Raw genomic sequence first — 7,500 nt, 5'->3', positions numbered from 1 at the left:
AGACAACTATGCGTTTTTTAGTTTGGTAAGTACTTGTGAAATGTTTACTTGCTCTCTGTTCTGGCATTTACAGAGCTGCTCTTTGCTGGTGTTGGTGGCATTTGAATTTGGGAAAGGTTTTCCTGGGTTGGGCAGTTTGCAGACATTCACTATCAAAACTCAAACCAGGAAGGCTTCTTCACTTGTAATCAGTTTAATTTTCAGAAGCCTCTCAGCTGTTTTTCACTCCATCCTCCATCCCCTTCCTCACTGAGATTAATCTGTTTGTTTGTTTGCTTTTCTGTTTGGGTTCCCCCCCTTCTTTTTCTTTCTTTCTTCCCCAGTGTGCACTGGTAGGGTTGCAGGTATGAGTACGGTCAGTTGGTGATGTTTTCACTCCTGGTCTTGCTGATGTCTCATCCAGAAAAATGTAATTAAAGGTTCTCACGTTCTGCTGGTTTTTAACTTCCTGCTCTGATGAGTCCATGCAAAAAGTCAAATCTGCAGGAGGACACAGAGTTTTGAATTCAAGGTCCTACTTTCTGTTCAGAGGGTGAGCTTTCTTCAGGACACGCGGTACAGATAGCATTTCTCTTCCCGCTGATCCAGCCCAAACAGCCTACTCCGCTTACACTGCGAGTGAGAAACAGTCTGAGACAAAGAATAGCAGGCCCTGGATTCCTGTGATCAACTGAAGAACCAGGAATTAAAAGTAACCCTTTTAATGAAAGGTTATGGCAGAGTGCAAAGAAGCAGTGAGTCGGAGGGAAGAACAGCCGGCTTTACTCCAGGCTCTTTGCTACAGCTCGGCTTGATTGGGCAGAGATGCTGTCTTGCCTATCCTAGGAAGATTCAGACATAATTATTCTCTTCACTTTGCTCTCTTGCACTGCTACCTCTAAAAAAGGCTCCTATCGCATTCAAATGATGGACTGACAGAGCCCAGAATTGGGTGTGCAGAGGATTAGGGGACGCCAGCAACAACATAGGTTAAAACTGAACCACTTCAGTGTGGAAATTGGGGATGGGCATCAGGTTTCCTAAATGCGAATGGGCTGCTCTGAAAATCAGCACCTTCCAGGCCCAGCAAAGGATGAAAGATTAAAGAAACCCTTATTTATTCTTAGAGCATTTTAAGAATCTAAATGCAATGTGGATTGTTTCCACTTGTTTATTTCTCTTGCAGTAATCCCCATTAAAAATCTTGCCAACTGTTTCATACAAGTTACAAATAAAACAGTTTAAACCATAAAATATCCCCCAAACCCTAAATGAAACTTTACTCGTGCAAAGACTATTTTGCATTCTCCCTTCAGTTATGGGTACACTATTGTTTGGCTGGGTTCTTTTTTAACAGAATAAAAACTTTGACCTTTCTTAAATGGCATTTAAAGATGGTATTAGCTATTCTTTTTGGGGGGTAAAATGGAAACAACTCTGCTGGTCTTAGGCTGTTGGTTTTTTGTGGCGGTGTGATAATCTGATTTAGTTTCCTTTCAAGACCAAGTCAAATACAGGTGTGAGAGGAAGAGGAAAGAAAAAAAAGAAATAGGAAAAGTAGAGAGGAAAAAAAAAAAGGCTTTGTTTTTCCAATGCTTGCAATATTTCTGCGTTAAAGACATGGCCTGGCAGATATACTCATCAGTGGCATTAATACCCTGCAAACCTGTATTAAGCACTGACTGTTCTAAATCACTGCTTGCAGTTGTACTTCTGGCCAAGCAGTGTCAAGAAAGGTGAGCTGGCTGGCTGACATGAAGCTGGAGCAAATAAAATGAGGCAACACTAGGCAAATTTTGCATTCCGGGAAGTGAAGGGGGCGGGGAGGAGCAGAGTGGTTCAGTTCCTTTATTTGTTGTGACCTGGCTAAATTCCCCTCTTGGGATCCAGAGGAGCCGCGGTCGAGCCAATCCCAGTTCTATGAGACAGAGTTTGCCATTGGGGTGAACTCGTCCTTTTGGTTCATGCCTGCTCTCCTGCCATCACTGGTGCCCCAAAATGAACAAGGCTGAAGAACGGGTGGCAGATTCGTTCCAGTTTATTTCATATACTCTAAGGAGCTTGTACAGCTTATGTCAGCCCTGACTTCCCACCTATCACAGTGATATCTTCTTGTAAACACGCTAGCTGGTAGCACCTCTTTGCTTTCAACATCTGCTGACTTTCACACGCTATTTTACGTTAAAACGCTGAGGTTTCTTTGGACAACTTAAAGTGCAACCTCTGCATTCAGGCAATGTTTGCAGAATGGCAGGAACGAGGGGGTGTGGGAAGGAGAGCAGGTGTCCTTTGCTAAGATCTGCTTACTTAAATTGATGAGACCGGAGCCATGCTCAGAGTCGTGTCTGAGATGAATTAGACCCGTCGTGTTTTCACAGATATTTTCACCTCTAGATTGATGAGGCAGAAATAGGAGTGACACATTCACTGGCTTGCTTGATATTGTTTTTTACTTCTGTATCTGGCCTGGCTTTAATACTGCCTGCACTTCTACTGCTGTCAGTGGAGTTAATCCTCGGTCCCAATGGGCCATCCAAGATGACAACCTTAAGTTCATATCTGTGTTGAAAGAGGAGTCCTGCTCCTCATGTGCCCGAGGCTTCCCGTGACAGGCCCTCTTCAAGGCTGAAGCAAAAGGTTGTGGTGGAGGAGTGGGGCCGAGGCCAAAGGAACTGGGGCATGCTGGCTGCCTATAGCTCTGCCTGACCAGTTTCCTTCTTGTGAGAAAGGAGCCTGTTTTGTTCGTGGCTGTATGGAAACTGCAGTCAACCAGACACTGGCAACCGTAGCATAGCAACAGGGTGCTGGACCTAACCTTTTTTTTTCTAATGGAGATGGAGAAAATAGGGAGTGGGTGGAAGTTGTATGGGAATGTGCCTTGTCCCGGATTTCAGTAGGTAACCTCAGATGACATTGTGTTCCCGGTGAAGTCTGTCTTCAGGCGCCTCTGAAGCTCTGGATGTTTCTGTTGTTCTGATTTGCCTTTAAGCCACTCTGGTTCTGGGTCTTGCACATGAGGCAGACTGGTGGAGGAGATGTAGGACACTGATGGTGATATTTGCAGATGGTAGCTCCTTCGATTTAACATAAATTACGTTGTGAATCCCACAGCTCAAAAGAGAAAAAAATAATAAAATGCTGAGAAGGGTCAGCAACAGCAGATCAGACACCCCGACAGTCAAGGTTCTCCTTCACTGAAAGCAAACCAGAGCACAGAGGCAAACCAAATTAGCTTTCGACCAGCTAGCTGAGGTACTGGGAGTGGTGAAGTTAGGGCCCCGGTGGTCTCAGTAGGCTTGGGTAGACAGCCCTGAAACCTCTTCCCATGTATGCTTGCTCTTTCTATAAAACATGGATACCACATGAAGCAGGTAAACTTTTGTTTGCAGCATGGATGTGCCTCAATCCTGGGAAGCTGTTTGGACTAGGAAGAAACAGAGAAGAGTTGGTTTTGCAATGGAAACACAGAAAATGTCAGAAAATGAATGTGAGCAGCCAGACTTTCTGGTTGCATTCAGGAACACCAGACTTCTTGGACAACTGCTCTTCATTAGCGTTTTGTTCCATCTTTTGTCTACCTCTCTCTGTAGGCAGCTGCCTTGAAGACAATGGTTTAAAGAGGACGTTGTGTGATCCTGCCTACCCCATTAGCAGTTTTAGTTCTCATACTGAAACCCTGGAGGGAATCAGTACTCCTGCATATGAAGAGGGGTAGCGGGGGAAGATCGTCACATATAATCCCAGGCTCCTGGCTCCTTTCGATTGTTGGGACTATGTTGCATAGTGTTGGCTGTAAAGGGACAGAGGATTAAATGACTCTGTCCTGTGGGCCTTTAGGATAGCTCGGCTGGTTTTCCGAGCAGAGTTGAAATACAGTTTTGCAGGATGTGTTAATGATGGTTGTCATGGGGATTCAGCTGAAAAGAAATATAAATATAAAATCAAAGGGCTGCAGGCTGTGATCTACTGTCACTATTTATCTTTGGTTTTTTTATCCCCGTTCACTGCATTTAAATTGGTCGTCACTATAACAGCTTTGCCGGGAGCTGTATAATTGCAGTCTTTTAAAACAGAAACCTTTTACCTTTGAGTTATAGTCGCTGCTTATGTGAATGATAAAAACTCATTGATGTCAGTTGATTGTGCCAAGGGCTTCGAGGACCTCTGGTCCAATATGTTACACTAATTTTTCACAGTTCTATAGGTTGCCTCACTGGTGTTTTTGGCAGAGAGAAAAAAGATTAAAAAGGTTTGAGGACTGAACTGCTCCAGGGTCTTCTGGGAGAAGTGCTGAAACGCTGTGATGAAGCCATCAGGAGTACCCTGAATTGCAGATTAGAGCTGTTCCACAATAACTAGATACTTTCACTTTACAGCACTGTTTTTTAAAATCTTTCTGTATCATTACATTCACTTTAAATATTGAAAAAGGTCTATTAAATGATTTACTGAATCTCCTAAAGCCACTGAATTTAGACAATATATTGAGGCAAGCTAAAAAGGACATTAGCTTCTTTCATTGGATTCATGCATTACATTTCATAAATACATTTGAAATTTTTCTTTTGAGTGAAAAGCTTTTTCTGTGAAAAAAAATGGTTACTTTCTTTTTTGCCCCAAGCCTTTGCAGAGACTGTTAATATTGAAATGATATTCCTACAACTGGCATAGCAAAAAGTACAGATGTATATGTTAGGCTAACCTGTATAGAAACCACAAGAGATAACAGCTTATTCTTTTAAACATAATGATTAAATAGGAAACATGTCAAGGTTCTTTTAATCTGAATTTTTTAGGGCTATTTTACAGCATTGCAATAAAATCTGAAGGAAGTTTGAGTGAAATGTGTGAGTTAAACAATAACATGCTTAAAGTTACAGTAGAGATAACATTTCAGAGAAAGGAAAGCATTTAGGACTTCTATACACTTTTAATGTTTTAAAATGTCATTTATATCCCAAGAATGGCCAAAAAGATGACTTCCACATGTTCTGTTTCTAGAGTTTATTTGGAATTCTATTTGCTGACTGTAATAACACTCAAGGTTTTACTGTCATGTTTTGTTTTCCTTTTTTTCCTTCCTTTTTCCTGATAATTGTGGAACTCCATGCCCATCAAACCCCTGTTTTCTGTTACCTAGATGGCACATCTGAGATGTGTACCAATAGTGCATTTTTTAAAAAAAAAAAAAAGGAGGAGATATGGTTCCTAAACTTAACACCATTACCCTCCTTCCTTTCACTCATACATAAAATGAAACATTAACCTTTTCTTATAAATGAACAAATATGAAATCAGTGATAGAATTCATATAAAGCCTGACTGCATTGAACATAATCTTTTACCAACTGGAACATGCCAAATACTGCATTAGATTTCTCTGTTGTAAAGCTGGTAAATGTAAACTACTGGAATCAAAGCCTTAAAGACCTATTTCTATTAGCAATTTAGAGCATATTCCTCTAATTTAGATACTCATTGGATATGTTGGTGGTTCAAGTTCAAGTTCCATCTCCACATGGGTGGAAGTACCCCAGATGCGTGTCCCCACGCTGGCTTACAGGTTCCTGACAATTCAGTAGCCCAATACAAAATCTGAATGAACAAATATTTGTATAAAGTAAAACTGGATTGACAGAAGAGACTGTGACTTATCTAATGACATTGCATAGACTTAATCTCCTTTACGAGTGCCTGTGCAGCACCCCAAGCAATTTATAGGATGCAGTCTAGACCAGTGGCTACTGCACCAATGGGTGAAACTGGCTGAGCTGTGATTGCAGTCGTAACATGTAAGGCCGACTTCCCCCCCAAAAAACCCCTAGTCATCCACTCACCCACCTCATGGTTTACCTAGCTCAGGCATGGATTTATTGGTGTGTGGATGAGAAGGTACCTGGGTGTATTCCTTTTTTACAGGGTCTTTTTGTTGTTCTTGTTATTTTAAACTGGGCTTATTGATTGATGCTGCAGAGAAATAACTGGCACTGTGTGTTTCTCATCTAGCAATGTGTGTAACAGTGGCTTTGATACCCCCTGAACTGCTTTTTTGAGGTTGGTGTTCTTAGACTGGTCTTGAATTTCAGTGTTCTTGCTGCACCTGGTCTAGTCAATGACCACTCTTTTTGGCACAGAAACTCGGGATAGTACAGTCCTTATCTTTAGTGCAATGCAACCCCTCAATCAAGCTCCTCCTTTACTCACCCCTACTCATTCACTCATCCCTATATACTCAGTGTACTATGGATCCAGGATGGAAATACTAGCTCAAGGTCTAATTGATTGAAATACTTTTTTTCTTTAATTAATCATTATTTTGTCTCAGTGAGGTTAGTCTCACTAAATTCCAACCTATGGAATGGAAACAAAAGCTCCCCAAGCCAGGCTCTAAACAAGTTTGACGGATACAAATATAATCAGAGAAAGATAAACCCCACAACTTCAAATAAACACATTTCTGTACAAATGAAGCCACATTGTAAAATCAAGATTTCTTTTTTTTTTTTTCAGCCCAGATGCTAATAAACGTCATTCTTTCTGTACTGATATAAAATTAAATTAAAACCCAAATAACTTTCTACCTATTTTTTTTGCTGGTCCTGGAGCAAGCAAAACCATTTATTAGTGAAGATGCAAAATATAAACCTCTCATATGAATATTTAATACATGTAAACTGCAGGAATGATGGTTATGCCATGACTTATTGTATACCAAAGAACAGATATGCATAGGTGCGGGAAAGCCACCCACTGAAAAATCCGTTCTGTATCCATGTTTCAGTTCTCAGAGATTCATTCTTCCAAGCATAAAAGCTCAAAGACTTGTCTCGATGAACATCTTTTTATAGTCTCTTCATATTCGTGCATAATGTGACTTGGGATGCTGTCAGTCATCTTCATTTATCCTCTGTCTTTGTAATTGTTGTGTGTATTTTACCTGCTTCAACTCAGTGTACGTTTTCAGAATTTTAATGTGCCCAGGGATAAGGGCTGGGAGCAGCAAAAAAAGTGATTCAGGAATGAGCAGTTTCTGCATTTTGGAAAGTACAGTTTTTTCTGACACTGTGTGCTACGGACTTTTGTCTACATTATTGCTCCTCTTAGGAGGAGTCCTAGTCTTACTGCAGCTGACTGGGGGAATGTAGACAGATGTAGTAAAGGATGATGTTTCAGCAGCAGGCAGCAAGAACAGGGATTTGAGGCCAACTGGTAACTTCAGTTTTGCTGGAGCCACGCTCTGACACAGAGTCCGGCTGACCCAGAACAGAGATGCCAATGCTCAGTAAACACTCTCCTGTCCAAAAAGGGGTGACCGCATATAAAGAGTATACTGTACATACCTACCTGGCTTTTGATACCTCCTGGACCATGCCTGCAAATTTCTCAGAGAGAGAGAGAGAGAGAGAGAGAGCTTCGTCTGAGTGACCAACGCCATCTGAGGTTGGTTTGCAGTGTTTAACAACTGAGCTTAGCTGCGTAGGATCGTCCCCTTGCACTGTTTCACCTCCTGGAGTGGGAGGA

General features: G+C 41.5%; 1 protein-coding gene across 4 annotated transcripts in view; it reads left to right on the top strand.

Moving 5' to 3' along the window:
* The window catches only part of IPCEF1 (interaction protein for cytohesin exchange factors 1), a 91,149-nt gene that overhangs the window by 48,667 nt on the left and 34,982 nt on the right, over positions 1-7,500 (top strand). The gene's annotated exons all lie outside the window — the stretch shown is intronic.

This window comes from Egretta garzetta, unplaced genomic scaffold (genome assembly GCF_000687185.1).
Source record: "Egretta garzetta isolate BGI_Z169 unplaced genomic scaffold, ASM68718v1 scaffold397, whole genome shotgun sequence".
Taxonomy (NCBI): domain Eukaryota; kingdom Metazoa; phylum Chordata; class Aves; order Pelecaniformes; family Ardeidae; genus Egretta; species Egretta garzetta.
The sequence above is the reverse complement of the archived record's forward strand: the minus strand, read 5'-3'. Positions and strand labels throughout refer to the sequence as shown.